The 24,712-nt window shown below is 39.0% G+C and overlaps 1 protein-coding gene and 1 pseudogene across 6 annotated transcripts in view; one reads left to right on the forward strand and one right to left on the reverse strand.

Moving 5' to 3' along the window:
- LOC138751586 (RNA-binding motif, single-stranded-interacting protein 3) overlaps window positions 1–24,712 on the forward strand; it is a 1,523,265-nt gene that overhangs the window by 496,744 nt on the left and 1,001,809 nt on the right. The window lies entirely within an intron of this gene.
- Window positions 10,439–12,239, reverse strand: LOC138753331 (polyadenylate-binding protein 1 pseudogene; annotated as a pseudogene).

Raw genomic sequence — 24,712 nt, forward strand, 5'->3', positions numbered from 1 at the left:
CAATAGCCACTACTAGGATATCTGTTTAAGATGAGAGCAGGGGGAAGTTTAAGGGAACTGTCAGAGGGATGGGTTTTATTTACACTAAGTGGTGGATGCTTGAATTGCATTGCCGAATGTGATGGTGCAGGCTGGTATAATCAGGATATTCAATAGACTCTTAGATCGTGGATGTATGAAAAATGGGGGTCATGAGTGTGAGGTGGGGAAGGATTCAATTATTGTGGAGTTGGTTTAAGTAGGTTGGCACAACACCATTGTTATCTGCTAGGACTATCTCCTGTTCCTTTGTTGACCACCTGATTTTTGTTTTTAGTTTGCACCCTAGAACTCCTCCAGGTAGATACTTGATCCTATCTGTGAATACCTGCCCCAAAGCCTTTTTCTTGCTCTTGACCAGAGTCTGAATTTCCCTTAATAATTTCCCTTTTTGTATGTCGCTGTTATGACAAAAACTGTAATATGTGGCATAGCCAGAAAGGATATTATGCTGTGTCATAGGGCTCTTGAGTATTCTGCAATTTACAGAGGACACTTGTGTCCTGCAGACTGCTCCCAGTAGAAACGTAGTCTCTTTCTCCAGCTTTTTAGTGATAGAATGGACATAAAACCATTTCTGCCTTTGGCAGGAGTTTTTTGGAGTGATGCCCACTTGATTTAAAGGGGAAACTTGTTGGGTATGGTGATTTGGATCCTTGTTTGGGTCAGTTTTTCAGGTTTGTATAGAGTTGGACAAAACTCTGCCCCTTAATTGCAAGAGGGAAATGTCAGTTTGAGCATTAACAGCTGTTACATTTTCAAGTAAACAGCACAAGTTGCAGTTCAGACATGAGGTTAAAAGTCTCACTGGAAAGTTTTTTTGGCATTCTATAATGGATATCATTTGGGAAAGCTGGAAAACAGTGCACTTGTGCACAAAGTTTTCACATTCGAAATGTAATGTTTTATTAACTGGATTTATATCACTGAGAGACATGTTCAAATTTCATTTCTGCATGAAAGTGCATTTTCTGTCTATGCAATGCTCATTTTCTTTAAGGATGCACAGCTAAATTTCTAGGCTTCAGTGTTCTGAACTGCACAAAATACTAAATGTAGTTGTTAACATTCCTTTCTCCCAAAGGTGGAAATTTCCAATTTTGCTTTAAAAAAAAGATCGTGTTATACTTGGTGAATAAAACAAGACGATCAGCAAAAAAAAAAATTAATTGCAGATGCTGGAAATCTGAAACTAAAATGTTTGAAATGTTCATCAGGTCAGACAGCACATCTGGAAAGGGAAACAGTTAAGGTTTCAGGTCTGGCACCTGTTAAATTCTGCCTGATATCGAACCATGGAATACCACAGCACAGAAAACAGGCCCCTAAATCCTTCTAATCTGTGCCAAACTATTATTCTGCCTCTTCCCACTGACTTGTACCCATTGAATATCCCTCCATACCCCTCCAATCCATGTACCTGTCCAAATTCTTTTTAAATGTTGAAATTGAGTCCATATTCACCATTCAGATGCCAGTTCATTTCGCACTCCCACCACTCTTTGCATGAAGAAGTTCCCCCTAAATATTTCCCCTAAACGTTTCCTCTTTCACCCTTAACCCATGTCCTCTGCTTTGTATCAAACCTATCCTCAATGGAAAACGCTTACTTTCATTTACTCTATCAATGACCATCATAAATTTAAATGCCTTTATCAAATCTTTCCTCAATCTTCTCTGCTCCAGGGAATAAAGTCCTAACCTGTTTAACCTTTATCCTAGTTAACCTAGTATATCATTTTTTTTTATTGAATTCTGACCTAATAGTTAATTACTACTAGTTTCATTGTCCTGGAAAAACACTATTTTTGTCTTTACTGTGCTATTAGTGGTTTTGGTATGAATGCTAAATAAAGGTGACTTGACTTTCCTTTTAACTCAGTTCCTCGAGTCCCAGCAACATCCTAATAAATTTTATCTGCATTCATTCAATTTTATTGATAGCTTTCCTGTAGTTAGGTGGCCACAACTGTAAACAAAACTCCAAATCTGGTTACACCAATGTCTTGTACAACTTCCCAACTCTTGTATTCATTACTTTGATTTATGAAATCCAATGTTCCAAAAGCTCTATGTATTACTATTTTCAGGGAATTATGTATCTGTATTCCCAGATCCCTCTGTTCTACTGCACTACTTAGTGTTCTAATGTTTACTATTTATGTCCTTTCTTGGTTTGTCCTTCCAAAAGGCAACATCTCACACTTGTCTGCATTAAATTCCATCTGACATTTTGCAGCCCATATTTTTCAGATGGTCTACATCCCTCTTCAAACTTTGAAAGCCTACCTAGCTGTCCATTGCACCTCCAATCTTTGTGTCATCTGTCACCTTGCTGGTCTAATTTACCATATTATCATCTGGATCATTGATATAGTTGACAAACATCACTGGACCCAACACTGACCCTTGAGGCATACCACTGGGTACTGACCTCCAGTCAGAGAGCAGTCATCCACTGCCAATCTCTTGCTTCTACCATAAAATCGATATTGATTCCAGTTTACTACCTCACAATGAATACTGAGCATCTGAACCTTCCTGACTAATCTTTCATGTGGAACCTTTTCAAAGGTTTTACTAAAGTCCATAGAGACAGCATCCACAGTTTTTTCTTCATGACCTTTCCTGGTAAACTCCTTGAAAAATTTGATAAGATATGTTAAATATGACTTAGCATGCACAAAGCCATGTTGACTATCCATAATCAGTCCCTGATGATCCAAATACTTGGATAGCTGATTTCATAGAACAACTGCCAATAATTTAGCTACTACTGTGTCAGGCTTGCCCACTATAATTTCCTACTTTATATTTTGGACCTTTTTTAAATAACAGAACAAAATGAGCTCCACTCCAATCCTCTGGCACCTCACCTGCATCTCAGGACATTTTAAACATATCTGCCAAGGCCCCTGTAATTTCTGCACTAGCCTGCAAAAGAATAACTTGTTAGGTGCTGGGAATTTATGTACCTTTATTCATTTAAGATGACAAGCACCTCCTCCACTTTATATGTTTTGGTTCCATTACTTCTTGTTTGCTTCACTTTTGCAGACTCTGTGCCCCATTCCCGAATAAATACAGATGCAAAAAAAAGTCATTTAACATCTGCCCCATCTCTTCTGGCGTCATCTATAATCAATCACTCTGAACTTCAAAAGGACCATTTTGTCCTTGTACTATCCTTTTGCTCTAAAGAAGACTTTAGGATTTTTCTTCACCTTGTCTGTGAAAGCAATCTCATATCTTCTTTTAGCCATCCTAATTTCCCTCTTTAGTTTTCTCCTGCATTTTTATACTCCTCAAGTACTCCTCAAGTGCCTATATCTACCATACACCTCTTCTTCATAACCAGCTTACCAGTGTCCCTTGCAAACCCACATTCCTTATGCGTGTTAATTTTGCCTTGAGTACTACAAGAATGTACAAACTCTGTACTCTCAAAATTTCACCTTTAAGGCCTTCCACTTACCAAGTACATCCTTTCAGAAAACAACCAAGCCCAATTCATGATTTCTAGATCCTTTCTCATTTCCTCAAAATTGGCCTTTCTACAATTTAGAATCTCAACCCAAGGATCAGACAGACCTGTGCTTATCTATAATTACAGTGAAATCCCGATATTTTATTTTACATGCCCCGACTTAAGCGAATGTGGATGTGGCATGATGAGTCATTGGACTCGGGTGTCAGGCTTTCAGCAGGAGTGGGGGCATCGGGCTCTGGACTGAATTAAAATGTATACAGAATATCTTCCAAATAAAGGAGAAATGGAAATGATGTAGGAATACAAATTAAACAGGGAAATACAGTGAAACCCTGATTTAGCGTGACCCTGCTTTTTTGTGATTAGATTTTATGGACCCCAATGATCGCATTAGAACGTGGCTTCACTGTATCTTGAAACTAATGGTGTTACTAGTCACTAGGCCCCCACACATACTTTTGTCATCTCTCCTGCCTCGTTCCCTAATAGGACATCCAGTATTGCACTCCCTCAAGGTGGTTTCTCAATATATTAATTTAGAAAACTTTCCTGAACACATTTGAAAAACTAAGCTATCCAGTGTGAGAGTCCCAGTTGATATGTGAAAAGTTATTATCATAACTTTGTTCTGTTTGGTTGTCAGCTATCTCCCTGCTAATTTGATCTTCCAATTCTCACCGAGTATTGAATAGTCTATAATACTACCCCAGTAAAGTGGTCATACCTTTCCCATTCCTCAGCTCCACCCTATATAGCCTCAGGACACAAGCCTTCTCATTTGGCCTGTATGAGCAGTTGTGATATTTTCCTTGATGAGCAATGCCACTCCTCCCCTTTCATCCTTCTCACCCTATCATGTCTGAAGTAACGGAATCCCAGGACATTGAGCTGCCAGTCCTGTCCTGCCTGCAACCAAGTTTCACTAATGCCAATGTCACCATTCCATGTGCCGATCCCTGCGTTTAGCTCTTCTGACTTTCCCGTGTAACAGCACTGATTTACCACAGCTCACAAACAAAGAATACTCACTCAATACTCCTTTCCTTGAAATAGATGCACTTGAGAACATTATTTCCACCACATAAAACCCTTTGATTTGTGTCCATATGGAGTCTTAACATATTTTTCTTCTTTCACTCCACTAACTACTCTGCCACTCTGGTTCCCATTCCCCTGCAGATCTAATTTAAACCCCCTTGAGCAATACCAGCAAACCTTCCCACAAGGATATTAGTCTCCTCCAGTTTAGATGCAAATCATCCAGTCGTTACAGGTCCCACCTTCACTAGAAGAGAGTCCAATGATTCGGAAATATGAATTCTTCCCTCTTGCAAGTTATTTTTAGCCACGTGTTATGCTGCATTACTCATCTATTTCTAACCTCACTGGCACATGGCACAGGTAGCAATCCCGATATCACAACCCTGAACGTCCTGTTTTTCAACTTCACACCCAACTCCTTGAATTCTCTTTGTAGGAATGCTCGTCACCCTTCCTACATATGTCATTACATCGTCTATGACATCTGGCTGCTCACCCCCCCCCCCTCGTGAGAATGCTGTGAACTCTTTCTTTATCCTGGACTCTAGCACCTGGGATTCTTGATCTCTTGCTTAGAACCTCTTCAGTGCCCCTCACTTTTCAATTCTCTATCACTACAGCTCGCTTCTTTTCCTCTCTCTGTTTCTTAGCCAGAGGGTAGGATTCTGTGTCAGAGACTTGACCAGCATGGCTTGTCCCTGATAGGTCACCACCTGCCTCCCCCAAAAGTATTCTAAATAGTATGCATGTTATTGAAGGAACAGTCACAGGGGGGATTCTGCACTGGCTGTCTGTTCCTTTTCCCTTTCCTGACTGTCGTCTAGATACTTTGCTCCTGCCTCCTATGTCTGATTGTCTTTCTGTAACTCATGTCTAACACCCTTTCCCAGATGATCTAGAGTTCATCCAGCTCCATTTCCTTAACACTAGCTGTGAGGGGATGAAGTTGGGTGCACTTCTTACATATGAAGTTATCAGGGCTTCCATGACCATCCACATTCTGCAAGAGGAGCATGTCCTTGCTCTTAATACCATTCCCACAGTCTTATGAAATGGGGAAAAACAAGATTTTTTTAAAACCTGTTGCATTTTTCCATCCTGTAAACCACTATTCCCTCTATCATTTCTATCTTCACCTCCCAATGCCTCGAATAAGTACCCAACATATTGAAGGACAGATCTCATCCCGTTCACAATCTCTTCTCCTACTCCTTATCTCACCCTCTCTTGTGGGGGGGGGGGGGTAATTATACGTTTGAAAATGCATACCTCCAGATTCAAAGATGGTCTTTCCTGCTGTTACCAGACTTTTGAATGGATCGCCCAATAAGGAAAGAGGATGCCTTGCACTGTTTAACTGTACCTTTTTTCTTCCACATGATACCCTACACTTGTGTTCAATGTGACACTATACCCTTCACTATTGTATTTTTTCTTGTCAGCCTACTGTACGATGTATAATTTGACTTGCCCGATAGCACAAAACAAATGTCTTTCAGTTGAAGCGCATGACAACAAATAATTCATTTCAATTCCAGCATTTTCTGTTTTGATCTGCAATCATTTTAAGTAAATGTAGGCAAATCCTAATAATGCACAGGAAATGACAACTTGTCTGTAAATGTCTCAGCAACTTCATCTTGGCATGATCCAAATAAAATGTATCTGCTCCAAATGGTTAACAATCACTGTTAGACGGACAAATGTTAGACTGACAACCTCTAACATATTTATGCATTGGTCCCTGTCTAGGACTAATTTGGAGAGAATGAGAGGAGGAAGACACCAGAAAATAATGAATCAGATGGAGTTTAAATGAGATTGGATACTAAGATGTAAGCAGGCAAAATTATCCGTCATTAGTTTCCGAAGTAAATTTCATCAACACCCATCAACAATTTCATCCCTGTTAGGGTTATGAGTGAAAGTCAACTGTTCTGACCCACTGAGTCCTAATTGAAATTTAGCTGTACTATCATCTCTATTTCTCCCCTCCCCTATCACCAACTGTTTGTTTCCACTCAGGATTTCTATTATGCCTATTATAGATTTAAATAATTCTTGGTATCTTCCCTTTTTTTAATTTAAACCTTTGATGCAAAAACAAATCTTGTTAATTCTCCAGCATCTCTTCTCCTTCATCCCATTTATCTTACATCTGTTCACCTCCAACTTATCCTGTTATGAAAGGTTTTTGACAAAATTTATCTGATTATTTCTTCACAGATATTGCATAACCTGCTGAATATTTCCAATATTTTCTTTTTTTTTTCAGATTTATAGTACCTTTTGTGTATTTGTTGAGTCACCTGCCACCTTCATGCTAATTTATGTTTTCTGTAAGGTTGCTATTCGATATTCTGAGATATCACCATATAGGCTTCATGTTGGGCCTTCCAATGACCCCCTCAAAAAAATTCAGGACTTGCAATGTGAGTTGTTTGTCTTGAACTCTAGCTCTCTAGATTTTACCATTCCTTTTAAAATTGTGAAGAATCAATTTAATTATTTATGTGTTAATATTGCTAAGAATTTCAACAATTTATTAAGGAGAACATTCTAACTTTAATGAACCATGTTAAGAAATCCCAAGTTCAGTGGTCTTCTCTTTCAATGTCTCTAATTGGATGTTTTTATGTTATTAATATGAAATCCTACCTTAGTTCCTATTTATTTTACAAGCCCTATCTGTCTTTTTTCCCAAAACATTTTTTGAGTTGCTCGATTCTATCATCTCTTTCTTTGTTTACAGAAATAAATGCCCTCAACTTAATAAAACTTCAAAATACTTAAGAGAAAAGGTGGATTGGCATTGACTAATTTTAGATTCTATTATTTGACAGCTAATATTAGATGTATTAATTTTTGGATTCATTACAAAGGCAGACAGATTTTATTAATTTTGAAATTGATTCTATTTCCCTCATTTCGATAGTTTGAGTTCCATCACCCTAAATTTTATTGTTAAACATGCGTTGAGTATTTGCTTTCAATTTAGAAAACATTTTGGATGCCACAGATTTTTATTAATTGGTCCCCTTTTAGCTAATTCTTTTTTCCTACCTTTGCTACATGATTTGGGTTTTTGTCAATGCTTAGAGTTTGGTATCCAATCTTTCCAAGATCTTTTTATTGACCAAAAATTTGCCTCTTTTAAACAATTAACTTATCAATTTAAAACAATTAAACATTTTTTTTTAAAGATATTTCTAGATTAGGAACTTTTTAAATTCCTTGGTATTAAAGATCAAGATTTGGAATTAAAGATTATAAAGAAGATTTATAATCTTAAACCAAATGCCAAAAAGTTGATATCTGTTCTCTGAGCTATTATTGATGTCCAGTGATGATTCTCTGGGCAAGACTGGAAAAAACAATGGGAACAAGATTTTCAACAAGAATTTTCTGATGCCTCATGGGATTCTATTTTGAAATTGGTTAATTCACCTTTATGTGCCCAACATTCATTATTGCAATTTTAAGTAGTATATCAAGCTTACTTTTCCAAAGTTCATTTGGCTAAATTTTATTCAAATTTCTCGTCAGTGTATAGATGGAAGGCTGAAGAAGGTACATTAATTCATATGTTTTAGTCGTGCTCCTTGCTTTTCAATTATTGGGAAAGTATCTTCTGTACCTTGTCTTTAATTCTTAATGTTAATTTGGCTGTAGATGACACTTTCCTTATTTTGATATATCCTAATTTCAAAGTATCAACTTCCAAAAGCATGAGCTATGATATTCTGAATTTAGACCTCTTTAATCGAACAAATCAAATCTGTGATTGTTGTTTTTATGTAGCTTTAACTCGTTGATAAAACATATAAACATTTTGATAGCTTCGCATTAGACTTTCATAATGATGAATAACAAAGCATTTACTGTATAATGATAGAGATATAAAATGCATATAAAGAAGCTCAAACTTTAAAGAGATACACAGAAAAATTCATGCTCACACTTCCTGATGTGCTGAAGAATAATGAGCAAGCCATTAGTTGGCTGGAGTACTACAAGAATGTACAAACTCTGTACAAACAATAGCTCTTTTAAAGATACAGGCACAAAATTAACTAAGAGTTTTTTTAAAAAACACATGGTTTTAACCTTTACAGGCTCCTAATCCTTGCCCTATTTGGAGTAAGTCAGATGATTTAAATTTGTCTGAGCTACAATCCCAAGTAATTGCCTTTGTTCTCCTTATTACAAGAAGAGCTATACTAAACAAATGGAAAGATGTTGTCCCTCCTACACATATGCTTTTTAAAAAATATATTTTATTTATTACTCCATTCAGTAGTTAAAATTATTAAAATAATATAGATATAAAAACAAATTAATTACATGCAGGATGGTTTTCACCCCACCTCAAAACCCTCCCTCCCACCCAACCTCCACCCCAAAAAAGAAAAAAAATGTACAAATTGAAAAAGTTTAAAAAAAAAATTAGGTATAAAAAGATAAGAAGAAAGAAAAGAGAAAATAAAATAAAGAATTTTGGTTTGCAGAGAGATATCATGCAGTACAATTCATCAGTTCTAACATAAACATACAGAGGAGAATTCTGCAGGGCTAAAAGAATAAAAAGGTTATTGCTACAAATTTAATCCCTTTATTTGAGTGTATGAGGACCAAAATTGTAAAAGCATAAAGTATTTATTAAATTACAAGTAATTTTTTTCCAAAGGAATACAACTTTGATTTTCAGCATGCCACCTTGGCAGAGTTAAAAATGTATCCGATTTCCAAGTAATTGCAATATTATTTCTCGCTACTGCTAATTTGAAAAAAAATTGATTGATAAATTGATAGTTTCAATTTAGGAGTTTTACCTTCAATATTAATAAAAGAAGATTGGGATTTCTTCCTACCCATACTCTGATGTGATGTCATGCTTGATCTTGGGAAAAAATTAGATGCTCTAGTAATTTAATGAATTTTAACATTTTAAATTTATGGGGCCCTTTCCTTGATTATTTTCAGAATTTATAAGATTATTGGATCCTATTTTATGGTTTGGTTGATCTTTCTTTCATACATTAAAGAAATATTTGTTTAATCATAACTTCACAAGGGAAGGGGTTAGATTATTAGAATACTTTTTTTTTTGCCTTGTATACATTTTGTTTTTGAGTCTTTCATAGGTTTCATAGAGAGGGCTTTGCAATGATGAGGGGTCTGTTAGTCACTCCAGTCAACTTTAATAATGTTGTTATTCCACAATTTAATCCCATAAAATCTTTACAGCTTGAACCTCATCATTATAAACACTATACAACATATTAAAATTAGATGGCAACTGGATGGGCTTGGAAATCAAATCAGCTCTCATTTTATGCATACGTGACCAATTAAGTAAGTGTATTATGGATATGTTGTAGTTGAATTCTTTAATCTAAAAGCTGATGATGAGTATTACATGAAAACTGTTATTTGTGAGGTGGAAATTTGAAGCTATTATTTCTTTTATTTATTCAGCATTTTTATTAAAGCAAGCATTCTATAATCCAAATTTCAGTTTCAGTTTCTAATGCTCAGCCATCAAACACACTGCCAACTAAACACAGTGTGGATCTGCTGAGCATTTCCACAGTAATGGATTACAAATCTTTAAAGAAAGGAATGCATCAAACATTTTTGTGCATAAAACACCTACCCCGGCCTAGAAAACTTTTCATTTTACAATTTTTAAAAATATTTTCCCATTAAATCGAGGACTAACATCACTTGTGCCAGCCCCAGTAGTGACTTTGTTTGATAAGCTTAGAGGTTTCCTTTCTTTTTTTTTTAATTAACAATTTTTTCAAATGTTTAGATTTTTTTTCTTCAGTAATGCAAGCTTCATTGTCCTCCTCTCCTCTTGAAAAATTAAACACCAGCAGCATTTGGCACAACTACTTTCTGAGCCGCTTCTTTAGCTTGATGGGCTTGCAGAACAGCAACAGCTTCATCAAACTTGGAGCGCAAAGACTCTGGGGACTCCAGCATATGAAGCAATTCAGAATTATCAATCTCAAGAAGCATACCAGTAATTTTACCCGCCAAATTTGGGTGCATGCTCTGTATCAGTGGGAAAAGGCATTCACCCAGCATCTGCTTCTGTTCTTGGGGAGGGGCCGCAGCCAGCATGGAAGCAGTCAAGGGTTCTTGGCCTTGTACATGAACTGCAGGCTGTTGCATAGCAACTGGAGGCTGAGTATTTAGATGTTGAGGATTGCGAACTCCTGCAACATATATGTATTGTGTAAATGAACGAACACCAGGAGCAGTAGTACCAGGGCGAGGTCCCATTGTCTGTGTTGCTGTGTATGCAACACGTTGAGTGCTCATCACTCGAGGCACCTGAGCTGAAGTTGGTCTCATGGAACTGATGGTTGGTGGTCGGGGGCCTGTTGGGCGCATGCTGTCAGGCATGCTCTGGAACGGTTGGGGTCTAAAACCCTGGGTAGCCCATCGAGGGCTTGGTCGAAACTGTGTAAGGTGACTTGTTGGGTAATATGCAGAATGGTTCTGAACCTGAGGGACAGCTGCCATGAAATATCCTGAAGGTGGAGCAGGTTGGTAAGGATTGATAACAGGATTTGGAACAGCTGGCACTGGCCATTCTCTGCATGTATTGGTTTGTTAAATGAGCTTGACATTCTTCTTTGCGTTGAGCCAGAGCAACGTACAATGGCTTGGTGCTAACAATCCGGCCATTCATCTCTGTAACAGCCTTGGTAGCTTCTTCTGGTGATGAGAAGCAGACAAATCCAAAGCCTTTACTGCGCCCATGTTCCATCATCACCTTAGCACTTGTAATTGTACCAAATGGCGAAAATTCTTTGCGCAGTCGCTCATCATCAAGACTTTTGACGTAAAGGTTGACGCCATGGTATCTTGTGATCCGGTCCTGTTTCATCTGTTCAAATTTGCGCTTCAGTTCTGTCTGCTGCTCAACCTTTTTCTGGGCCCGGCCAAAGTAAACCTGTTTCCCATTAATTTCCTTTCCACTCATTTCATCAACAGCATTTTGGGCATCTTCAAGCTTTTCAAAACTGACAAAGCCAAACCCCTTTGATCTTCCACTGTTATCTGTCATAATCTTTACACTCAGGAATGCTCCAAATTTATTGAAGATTTCTTTCAGCCTTTCATCTTCCATATCTTCCCCAAAAGTTCTTGATGTATTCACATGGGTGAATTCCTTTGCTTTGGCTCCAAGTTCAGCTTCATGCTCTTTGCGGGATTTAAAGCGACCTACAAAAACTTTACAATCGTTAGGAAGCATGCCGTTCATTTTCTCAATGGCTCATTCTGCTGCTTCATGGGTCTCAAAATGAACAAATCCATAGCCCTAGGAACCATTCTCATCACAGACTACCTTGCAAGAATGTATGTTTCCAAAAGCTGAAAATGTGTCATATAATGCTTTGTTATCGATGATTTATCCAAGTTTTTAATGAAGATGTTGCCAACTCCAGATTTCCACAAAGAGGGGTCACGTTAAGGCCACATGATAACATCAAAATTCATTGTATCCAAAGCACACTCAGTGTCAGCCGGCTGCTGGAAGTTGACTTGCGAGCAAGTCCCTGCAGACGCGGATGGAGAGGATGGGCCAGGCCGGTGAGAACTTCTCGTCCAGCATGGCCTTGGTCACGTCGGGGTGCAGGACGCCCACAAATCGAGCGAGCCCTTGGGGTAGCTGGGTTCACGGCAACGGGGCCAACGAGGGTCGCGGGGCTTGGCAGGCGGCGGGGCTGACGAGGATCCCAGGTGGGTGGCTGGACACGGTGACACGGTACTTGGTGACGATCCCTCGCGGGTTCTTTTCCTTTTGCCGAGACATCGGTTTCTTCCTTTTTTTTAAATTTGTTTTTTTTCCCCCTCCCTCTCGAATCCCGAGACATTGAGAATCTTCCTGTTGATTTCGGATTTTCAAACCCCCACCCGCCTTTTTTTTTGTTGGATTTTTCTTTCTTTAAATTTTTTTGGGGGTAAGATTTTTTTCCACATTTTAAAATATTTTTTCTATTTTATTTTTAAACCATTTATGGGGAGAGAGAGAACAGAATAGTGTGCTGACAAGAGAGCTCAGATGGAGCCTGGGTGGCCACACACACACACACACACACACACACACACACACACACACACACACACACACACACACACACACACACACACACACACACACACACACACACACAGATCGGAGGGCGAAGCTATTATTTTGATGATGAATTGTTTCGACACCATTAATGTGGTGCTATTTCTGGAGTGCTTATGTGGATGAAATATCCAGGTGTTCATGGACAAGAATGCATATAAAATTAATTTTGCAGACTTGGTATTTGTGTAATGGGAACGGTGAGAAAGGAGACCAGAGATTAGGACTGAATCAGAATTGGGTACAAGCATTGGTCTTGGTTTGAAAGAGTGAACAGTTGGGAGATTGGTGGATGAGCTGAGGATCCATGTCCGGAAATGGGTGTGAGGTCACCAGTATAAACAGTCAGAGGATGGATAGGTGGGTTTGACAGAGCAGTGGTCTATCAAACTCAGGATCATGTTTTGAGAACTTTCTTGTGAATTTCCAATGAGGTTTGGTACAATTTAGAAGAGAAAGTATACAAAATATTTTCCTTCCAATCTAAAATTATATTTGAAAAATTCCATGAAATTTCTATCTTTTGAACATATAAAACCAGAATTAGATCTTGCATAATAATAAGTTTAATAGTTGAGCAATGAACTACATCAAATTTGAGATCTTGAGTTCAAGGATTTATCGAGTCAGAGATCAGAATCAGTCAGAATTTATTGTCTCCAACAAGTCATGAAATTCATTATTTTGCATCAGCATCACAGTAAAAATGTTTATAGAAACCACATTACAAAAATAATTAAAAATAGTACACGAAAAGTCAGTGTCTTTGGTTCATTGATCATTCTGGGATCTGATGGCAGCGGGGAAGAAGCTGTCCTTGTGTAGCTGAGCACTTGTCTTTAGGCTCCTGTATCTTTTTCCTGATGGTAGCAAAGTGAAGAAGGCATGGCCTGAGTGGTGGGGGTCCTTGACGATAGAGACTGCTTTTTTTTTTAAAACCCTGCCTCTTGTAGATGTCCTCAATGGGGTGAAGTCTGGTGCTCATGATGTTGCTGGCTGAGTTAACAACCCTCTGGAAGTTTTCTTGTCGTGAGTGTTGACACATCTGTACCAGACAATGATGCAACCAGCCAGAATGCTCTCCGTCATACATTAGTAGAAATTTTTTTTTTACTCTTTAAAGAGAAGTTGATGATGATCATTTCAGTGAATGACTTCCCAAAACAGTGATCAACCAGAGTTTAATCCATTTGATGCTGGAGGTTAAACAGTAAAAATATTGGGAGCCTTTCTAAAGATTCTTTATTTATGCTTCACCAACATTTGAACAAGATCTACCCTCATCCAGTCACTAGAACTCTGTCATGGGAAAACTTCCCTGGAGTAAATGCATAAATAATTGTGTGTTCATCTGCAGAATTATTGTGGTGGAAAATGAGGAAAAACAAAAGTGAAACAATGAAAGTCATCATCTACAAGTAATGCCATGTATTCAATTTGGTGGTTACCATGAGGAAGGACACCAGGATATATCTGCTCCTGACAGGGATAACACTGGCCATTTACTGACATTCCTCCACGAGATGTAAAATTTAGTTTCCTACCACAGCTGCACCAGTATTGTGATGTCATCTATATTGAGATATCTAGTCTCCTTGTCTTACCAAGGCAATGCTATTTAATGACATGATCCATCTCCTTTTAAGTATCTCTGGTTAATTGTACCTTAACCATCTGGAATCATGAAGATATGTATGACATTTCTGGAGTCACTAATAACAGAAAATGCAAGGCTTAGAAAGGCAAAGAAAGCTTTTTGTAAAATTCCAGTGGAAGATCAACATAGAATTGTTATCAATGTTGAGTATCCTCCTGTCAGCAGCTGGTGTGTGCCCAATAAGATGATGTGTAATCTAAAAAGGCCAAATGCAGATTTATTGTCAGAGTACATACATGACATCACATACAACCCTGAGATCCTTTTTCCTGCAGGCTGGGCAGAATTTCTACTTTTTGGTAATGCAAAAATACTCTATGAAGATGAGTATTCAAAAGAGAAAAATGTAAACAAGAAGGAAGTGCAAACAAATTGTACAATACTGAAAATAAATATTCAGTAATAAATAATGTTCAATTATGTGCAAAAGTAAGGATGTAAAGACAGTTAACCAGAAATTCAGAGAAAAGAGAAAAGATCTGAACTATAACAAAATGTTGCACTTAAGTATTATTTCACCCCTTACATGATATAGATGGAAATCACGTCATTGCACAAATGTGAATTGTAACTGAAATACCGAGTCAAATTTACAGAGTGATGTAATTTGACTGGGAAATTGTACAATCAGATTCAACTCCAGAAAAAAGTGATTTTAAATGGTGTATATATTTCTAAATCCTGATCATGCTTTCTATCAGCTGCACCTGTAAGATCCCAAAACCTGCTTCCACGCTTGTCCAGCCTGCTGATGATGTGAAGGTCCATATCTCACTGTACTAAGTTCACCTCTGGATCATTTCAGGAGATGTTAATAAATATCTGGTACTTTTAATTGCTCCTTCCAGGAAGTATGATGTGAAAGGGGAATTGCATCTTGATGCAAAATCATTTTTGAATATCTGTTAACTTCTAATTCTGTGATTGTCAACCCCACATTCAATTGAACCATCTCCTCCAGACAATTCAACCTCTGCCTAGTATATCATTTCAATCTGTTCCACGAAAGAGCGACATGTGGTGCAGTATATTTGTATGATTCTTGCCATTGACTAATGGGTGCATATGTTTACAACTTGTGGGATGTGAGTTTTGGAGTATTGGTGGGTGTGCAGGTATGTTGAATAGTTATAATGAGATTTGGAGTGAGATTGGCATTGTGTCACTCTACTTCAATGGACACAATATTAGGGAAGATAAAATCATCTACTTTTTCACCCTATCATTCTTAAAGCTATCTATTATCTTTACATATTTGCTTGACTAATTCCTGCTGACTAAAGAGATCACCCAAAGAGCTTCACTGGACAATACCCCAGAAATGTCCTAATTACTGCTGTGATGTTCTTGCCACATCCCCTTCTCCCCTGACATCACAGCTGTAGCTTGGAACATGGAGCTGCCAGTCTTGGCCCTCCCTTAACTCCATCCCCTGAGTTCATCTGCCTTATCTAGCAGGCTTCTAGCATTAAAATAAAAGTAGTTCGGTTGATCAGATCTTCCTCACTCACTGCCTTCAAATTGCTTAACTTGTTGCACAAAATGGAAATACAGTCCTTGCCACAATGTTTGGGACAAAATCACTTTTTCCTTTATTTGCCCCTGAGGTCAGCAATTTTAAATTTGTAATCAAAAAATTCATGTAATTAAAATGCACATTCTGGCTTTTATTTGAGATTGTTTGTATGCATTTTGATTTGACCATGTGGAAATTAAAACATTTTATATTATAGGGCACCATAATGTTTGGGACATTGGCTTCACAGGTGTTTGTGAGTACTCAGGAAATGTTTAATTGCTTCATTGGTGTAGGCATTAGAGATCTGGGCTTGCTTCTAAAGTTTTGATCACCTTTGGAACCCGTAGTTGCCATTTTTCCACCTGAGGACCAGAGTTGTGCCAATTAAACCCAAGAAGCCATTATGAGGCTGAAAAAGAAGAATAAAATTGTAAGAGACATCACTCAAATTTTAGGATGACCAAAATCCACAGTTTAGAACATCATTAAGAAGAAAGAGTGTACTGGTGAGCTCAGTAATAGCAAAGGGACTGGAATTCCAAAGAAGACCTCCACTGCTGATGACAGAAAAATTCTCATAATAATGAAGAAAAATCCCCAAACATGTGTCTAACTGATCAGAAACACTCTTCAGGAGGCAAGTGTGGCTATGTCAATGACTCCTGTCCACAGAAGACTTCATGAATAGAAATATAGAGGCCACACTGCAAGATGAAAAGCATGGCAAAGGATCTTGGGAATTTCCTTTGTCTCCACATTTTGTTCTTGCCATCCCTCTGATTCAGGTTAATCTTGGTCTCATCTGTCCACAAGAACTTTTTCCAGAATTTTACAGGCTCTTGAATACTTCTTGGCAAACTTTAATCTGGCCATCTGCCTATCTTTTCTGTTGCTAACTAGTGGTTTGCAGCTTGCCTTGTATCCTCTGTATTTTGCATCTAATTACATGAATTGATTGAGAACACATTTAAAATTGTGGAGCACAGGGACAAATAGAGGAAATAAATGTCTTTGTCCCAAACATTATGGAGGACACTGTATATAGTACCAGAACTGATTAAACATGCATTGCTTCTTTGGTGTAATTTGAGCACATGATTTCATACTCCATTGGATTTGAGATTAATTTCTGCATGCTTCAGTTTTATATTGATCACTTGCAGAAATTACCCTGCCAAAATTATAACATTTTAACCTCACTTGTATATTGATATAAATCTGTTGTTTATATACAAGATTTATTGTCTTTGGGGATATGGAAAATATCCTTCAAAAGATTCTTTCTAATGGTTCAAAAGTTGGGAATATCTGTCAACCATTAGCCATGATTAAAGATAAGGCCTTCAAAGCTTCTCCTCTACATTTAAAACTTTTTCCCCAAGAAAATGTACAAGAAAAATAGTTTTTAACTTTGTTTTACTTGAGGTCACATTGAGAATATTTGTGTTCTCTGGGGAAATTTGATCCAAGTAAAATGCCTGGTATATTGTCACTTAGAGAGAATGGGAGGAACATTAAGAAAACAAATAATTATTGTAGTGTGGAATAAGTGGAAGGAAAACATACCTAGAAAAGAATAGTGGAAATTGAAAAGAGTTATCATGATTTTATGAAAGAGCGAGAATGTTTGACTAATATGTTGGAGTATGTTGAGCACATGGTAGAATAGATGAGGGATATCTATGGAATGTGATAATTTAGATCCCACAAATGCCACATGTCTGTGTCAACAATGTTTACTGCTTACCCTTATCAACCACCAATGGAAACTCTTCAAAAAAATGATCAAATTTGTAAGACATGACTTGCCCTTCACAAAGCCATGCTGTCTGTACCTAATCATACCACTGCATTCCAAATGAGTGCAAATCCTTTCCCTAAGTGCCCTCTCCAATAGTTTCCCCACTACTGATGTGACACTTGCTGGTTTATAATTCACTGGATTATCCCTGGTATACCTTGAATAAAGGTATACCAGTGGCTACTCTCCAGTTCTCTGGAATCTTTGACAATGTCTTAGCAATCTCCTCATTTACTACTTTCAATAAATTGTGATTTATCCAAACATGCCCCAGGGGCTTATTATTTGGAGAGCATTAATTTGGATGCAGCACCATCTTTCTTGATGTCAAAATACCCCAGCAAAGTACCACTTTCCACAATATACTCCCCTGTCACAATCCTCTGTATCCTTCTCAACAAAAAACACTGATTGCCGCAGTTTGTTTTGCCTTTGGCAAATGAACGTCAAGCAATGAAGAGCTTTGTAGTGCCATCTTTGAAGCCCAGATGTCTCACCTCAATGATTGCATGAAAGTAGCTGGCAACTTCAACCACACCAACCTGAAATTTGTTGTATTATGGTTTCAACATCATGTTAACTTAATCACCAGGGGAGAGAATACACACAATTGAATGTACACCAATGTCCCTGGTGTGTGCAAAGCTGCCCATCGACCTCACCTTGAATACTCAGATCACATAACTGTCCTGCTAACCCCAGCATGCAGACTGCTGGAAAAATAAATTAGGTCAGTTCACAGGGGAATGAGGATGTGGCCGGGGCACACAGGAATGCTACAAGACTACTGTGAAACCACAGACTGAAGCTGTTTCAGAAAGGTGACCACCTATAAGGGGTCCATCAAAGATTGACAAATACACAAGCTCAGTGGATGCCTACATTAATAAATGCACCAAGGATGTCATGGAGATCAAATGGTACACAACCAGAGCTAACCAGAAATCGTGCTCAATGCAGAGTCCATGCAATTTTCAGAGCTTGAGATACTGCCTTCAGGGACAAGAAATAAGTTGGACTAAGATCAGCCAAGATGAACCTTCCCCACCCCCACCCCCCCCACCATGTATCTGGAAGGCAAAGCATGGATACACACAGTCAGGTGTTCGACATCAGTGAAACAAGGCGTATGTAGCAAGGTATCAAAACAATAAAAGATCACAAGGCAACTTTGTGTGTCAACTATAATGACGCCTTTCTTCCTGACTGAGAACATCATGGTTTGATGACAAGAACAGGCTAATGCCAAAAAAATACCTTAATCTCCCACTGTTCCTTATGTCTCATTATTTGCTATGACCTATGATGGTGGTGTCATCCTAGAACTTAGTTAGCAGTGAAGTAGTATTTGGCCAGGCACCCAGCAGTGTACAGGGAGTAGAGTAGGGGATGGATACACAGTGTTACGGTGACCCAGTATTGAGGGTGATTGTTTAGGAGAGCTGCAGGACAAAGTGTTGCTCAGATCAAGGTCACATAGTGATGGATATTGTGTTGAAAGCAGACCTATAGTCAATAAATAGTAGTTTGGTGTAGGTGTTCTTATCCTAATGATGGTGGATGTTGGAGCCACCAGCCTGTAATCGTTCAGGCTCTTCATTGCATTGTCAGCAGATTATATCAGTCTTAAAGCAGATGGGTACCTCAGCCTCCTGGAGGGAGGGAAGAAGGAAGGGAGAGAGAGAGAGAGAGAGAGAGAGAGAGAGAGAGAGAGAGAGAGAGAGAGAGAAAGAGAGAGAGAGAGAGATATTCCTGCCAATTGGTCTGTACAATCTTAGAGGACAAGTCCAGAGACTCTGTCTGGGCCAGTCCCTTTCCACAAGTTCCCTCTCTGGAAGATTGGTCTGTGGCTTCTGCAAAAGTGAGCATGGAATGCATTGAACTCATCTGGGAGAAATGCACTGTTGAATGTTTGAGGTCCTGTGTGCAGGGACTCACCTGGACTGCCACATCTGAGCACCGTGTGGTATTGATGATGAACCAGGTACCTCTGCCTTTTGCTAATCCTGAAGATGCTGTACAGTTCATTCAGTGGATTGAAAAGCCTTTCAGTTCAACAGCGTCATCAGGGTGGAAGGTATGAGCCATGACAGCATATGGCAGTCCTTCAGTGGTCTTTCAAAGTCATGCTTTAAGTTTATCCAGCATGTTCCATTAGACTAGACATTTGCCAGGAGTCGGGGGGGGGGGGGGTTGGGGGGATGGAAGAGAGAGACTTGACAGTGTGCTACTTCAGTCTCTCTTGCAGCGCAGCCAGTCGGCCTGACTTGTCCGATAACAGCTGCTCCCAATGAACTCCCCAATTCCTGTCTAATAATGTCAAGATTTGCCCTCCCTCCATTTATTTTTTTCTGCTTTATCCTTAGTCTTAACTATCTTAAAAGTTAAGGAGCTGTGATTACTGTTTCCAAAGGCTCTCCCACTGGCTTCCCAGTACAAGGTCCAGCATGACCCCTTCCCATGTTGATCTAGCTGAATGCTACTTTGAGAAACCCTCCTGCTGCTCTTAACAAATGCAGCCCCATCGAAACACCAAGGATGACCCAATCAATATTGGGGAATTTCAAGTCCCTGATTACATCAACTTTATTGCTTTTACACTTTTTGATAATTTGTCTACACATCTGTTTTTCTACCTCTGTGACCATGGCAATCTGGTAGTATACTTCAATAAAAATTATTGTACCTTTGTTATTTTTGAACTCATCTCAGCAGATAAGCTCCTATTTTACCTTGCTCTCTATTCCATCTAAAACCTTGAAACTTAGGAACATTGAACTGCCAGTGCTGTCCCTCTTGCAGCCAGGGCTCTGTAATGGCCACAATGTCATAATTCCTTGTACTGATCCAGCCATTACATTAATCTGCTTCTTGCATTAAAATAAACACTTCAATCCATCAGTCTCACTATGTTCATTCATGTCCCTTCCTGTCATTCCCTTCAGACTTGCTTGCCATGACAACTGCCATCCTTTCAACTTCTCCACTCGCTGCCCTGCTGCTTTAGTTTCCAACTCCCTCCTATTGAGTTTAAGCCCTTCCAAGTAGCACTAGTGAACCTCCCTGTGAAGGTATCGATTATCTTCCAATGTTGGTGTAACCTGTTCCTCATGGACAAGACCTAGCTGCCATAGAACATAACTCGCTAGTCCATACATGAATCTGAAGCACTCTTTTTCTGCACAAATTCTTAGCCACACATTGAACTGTACTATTTTCTTGTTTCTTGCTTCGTCTCCCCTCTATCTATTGTCTCTATAACCAATATGGTCCATGATTTTTAATTTTTCACCTTTCCCTTTCAGAACGTCCAGTTTCTGCTCAGACACACCTTGCACCCTGACACCAGGGAGGCAACACACCATCCTCAAGTGTCATTTGTGGCCTCACCTCTTTGTGCCCCTAACTATGGGGTCTCCAACGACTACCACTCTATCTGACTTCATCGTTCCCTGCTGAGCCTCGGAGCCAGTAATGGTGTTGTCAGTTGTTGTTATCCATAACAGCATATAAAATGGTATACTTATTAACAAGGGGAATGGCCATTGATTTATCAATATTGAATGGAATTCCAAATCTTACCGAGGGACAAGTTGATGCTTTTGGGTTTTATTTCAGACACTCTTTCTTGTTTCATTAAAATGACTACCGTGATCATGATGTCTCTAGTTTGGAGTGTACCTACATCTGGTTAGTATTTATATAATTGGAATAAAGTCAGAGATCTTACAGAAATGATAATCATTCAACATAGATCAACATAAAGCTCTGGGAACTAAAAGTAGTTGAGTAAGATCTCTATTAATATTTAGTTTAAAACTGAGATTTTGGTGGCACTGGATGAGCAGATTTTCTGGACGAGTGGATTTCAATACTCCAATTCACTTCAAATTTAATTGTTTTTTCCATGCTGATACACAGCATGATAATGATTTTTACAGTGAATCAGATGAGTTGAAAGGGAGCCTGGAAATTAGGGTCTGGTGAACAGAACTTGGGATTGGGGCACTGGTGAATTGAAATGAAGTGTGGGGAACAGATGCACCAGAGAATGTAATGAGAGCACTGTAAACAGTGTCTGGTGAGGTGGAAGGGACAACAGGAAATGTTACTGGATATTTTCAGTGCGAAATGTCGCAGCAGGTGGTGCTGTTGTCTCTTGGCCTGCAACGTGAGTTGAATTCTGACTGTGTGGAGCCTGCAGAAAGTCACAGGGACGAGATGGATTGTCCCTGGGTGCTCTGATCATTTGCCACATTCTAAGGATGCACTGGTTGGTTGGTTTGTTGTTGCAAATTATCTCTCGTTTAAGTGAGCGTTGAGGGAATCAGAGTAAAATTGAAATTATTATTTTATTGTCCGGTAATTCTACATTTAGAATGTAACATACACAAAATTCTTTAACTTTTTCTACCGTAAGGAAGACAAAGTCACCATTTTGTCAAGTGCCCCTCACAGAAATGAGGCCCCAGTGAGGAATGAGTTCATGACCCCAGTTTACAAGACCTGTGCTCTAAACACTGAGCTATAATAGACATGGGAACGAGGCATATTATAAGGAAATAAGCAGGAGATTAATGCGATTCAGATTTATTGTCAGAGTACGTACGGAAAAATCACATGCCACCCTGAGATTCTTTTTCTTGTGAATGAGGCAGAATTAGCACTTATTTTAGTGCAAGCATCTGTAGTCAATGTGCCCATGGAAACAAATAAAGAAATGTAAACAAACTGCAATACAGATGGAAAAAAAAATCAATAAAATGCAAAAGTAAGAGTCCTAAAATGATTCCCTGATCAAGTTTGTTGTTGAGGAGTCTGATGGTGGAGGGGTGGCAGTGATTCCTGAACCTGGTGGTGTGAGTGTTGCAGCACCTATACTTCTTTTCTGATGGAAGCAGTGAGAAAAGGGTGTGTGCTGGGTGATGTGGATCCTCAATGATTGATGCTGCTCTCCAATGACAGCATTTCCTGTGTATGTTCTCGATGGTGGTGGGGGGTTTTGCCTGTGATGTTCTGGGCTGGGTCCACTAATTTGTGCATGGCTCTGTGCTCAGAGGTATTGGTGTCTCCGTACCAGATCGTGATGCAGCCGATTAGCATACTTCCCACCACACATCTGCAGAAATGTACCAGGGTTTCTGATATTATATCAAACCCCTGATGAAATAGAGGTGCTGATATGCCTTCTTCACAATACCATTAGTGTGTTGGGTCCAGGAAAGATCCTTCAACAAAATGACTCACAAGAACTTAAATTTGCTCACACTATCCATCTCTGATCCCCCAAGGATCACTGGATCATACACCTCCGGTTTTCCCTTCCTGAACTCAAAGCATTTAATCACTGTAGAGCTGATTGTTGAGAGGTTGGTCATGGCTAGAATTAAATCATCCTAAGTAAAGATCTGCCGCCACAATCACTCCACATCAGATGCAATCTCACTGGCTCTCCACTCAGCTCTGGATCACTTAGACAACATCAATACGTACATCAGGCTAGCTTTCATCAGCAAGAGTTCAGATTTCAACACCTTGTTGATCACCTCACTAATGGTCAACAAGCTCCAAACCCTGGGCCTCTGAACCCCTATCTGCAATTATATCTCTGACTTCTTCATCGAAAGACCACACTCAGTTCGAATTGTAATCGATATCTCATCCTCACAGTCAACACAGGCACACATGCATAACTGTATGGCCAGGCACAATTCAAATGCCTTCTACAAGATTGCCTAACAGACGGTAGGAGTAAGATAGATCAGCTAGTTGAGTAGTGTCACAACCACAACCTTGCACTCAACAGTAGCAAAACTTAGGAACTGTTTGTGGACTTCAGGAGAGGGAAATCAGGAGAACACAAACTCGTTGTTATTGGGGGTGGTGAGGTGGGGGGGGGGGGGGAGGCTGTCAGCAGTGGAAGGGTCAGCAATTTTAAATTCCTGAGTGTCAACATCTCTGAAGGTCTCTCCTGGGGCCTTCATGACTTTGCAATCACAAAGAAGGCTCGCCAGCAGCTATATTTTATTAAGAGTTTGAGAAGGTTTGGTATGTCACCAAAGACTTGCACATTTCTGCAGGTGTACCGTGGAGAGCGTTCCGACTGATTGCATCACATGTCATTAGTCTCACTCCATTAAGGGACAACTACAAGAGGTGGTGTCTTCGGAAAGCAGCCTCTATCCTCAAGGATCCGCATTACCCAGGCCATGCCCTCTTCACACTGCTCACATCCAGGAGGTGGTATAGGAACCTGAAGACGAAAACCAAATGATACAAAAAAGAGGTTTTCCCCCTCTGCCATTGGATTTCTGAATGGACAATAACCACAGACACAACCTCACTTTCTTTTCTTTTGCATGAATTTATTTTTTAATGTAATTTGTAGCAATGTTTGCACCTGTAATGCTTCTGCAAAATAACGAATATTCAAAACAATAAATTCTGATTCCGATTGCTTGAAGAGCTGGCATTGATTAAGCCAGTGAATAGTCTCCTGAGACTGGAAACTATTATGAAAATATTTCGGTTGAGATCTTTGTCATTTCCACAATACCTTGCCCTGATTTTTCTGTTTATTATTTTTCAGTTGGTTGGTATCATTCAAATTAAATGGATTTTTAAGTTGTGTTAAAATCATGGCAATATGGAACCCTTTGACTTGTTTATTGGAGTACTGACATGTAGTGAGCAATTGTGTGATTTTTCTTTAAAATAAATATTCCTTTGTAGTACTGAAAGTACCAGAATAGAATGACAGGAAAAAGAAACACTGAAAAAGAAAAAGTACTGGATTGATTCACATTGAACTTGTAATGAGCTCAGTAATTATGAATGAAAAGAAGTTCTGGCACAAAAATATAAGCCTTACTTGTGCAAAGAAATCACTGAGAGTTATAGAGAACATGGCAATAGCTTGTAAGTTCAGATGAAACTGATGAAAGCTGTGGGAAGTTGCTTAAGCTTTTGGAAAAAATGTGAAGAATTTTTTTAAAGAACTATGGCATGCAAAC

This window comes from Narcine bancroftii, chromosome 1, assembly GCF_036971445.1.
Source record: "Narcine bancroftii isolate sNarBan1 chromosome 1, sNarBan1.hap1, whole genome shotgun sequence".
NCBI classification, from domain to species: Eukaryota; Metazoa; Chordata; class Chondrichthyes; order Torpediniformes; family Narcinidae; genus Narcine; species Narcine bancroftii.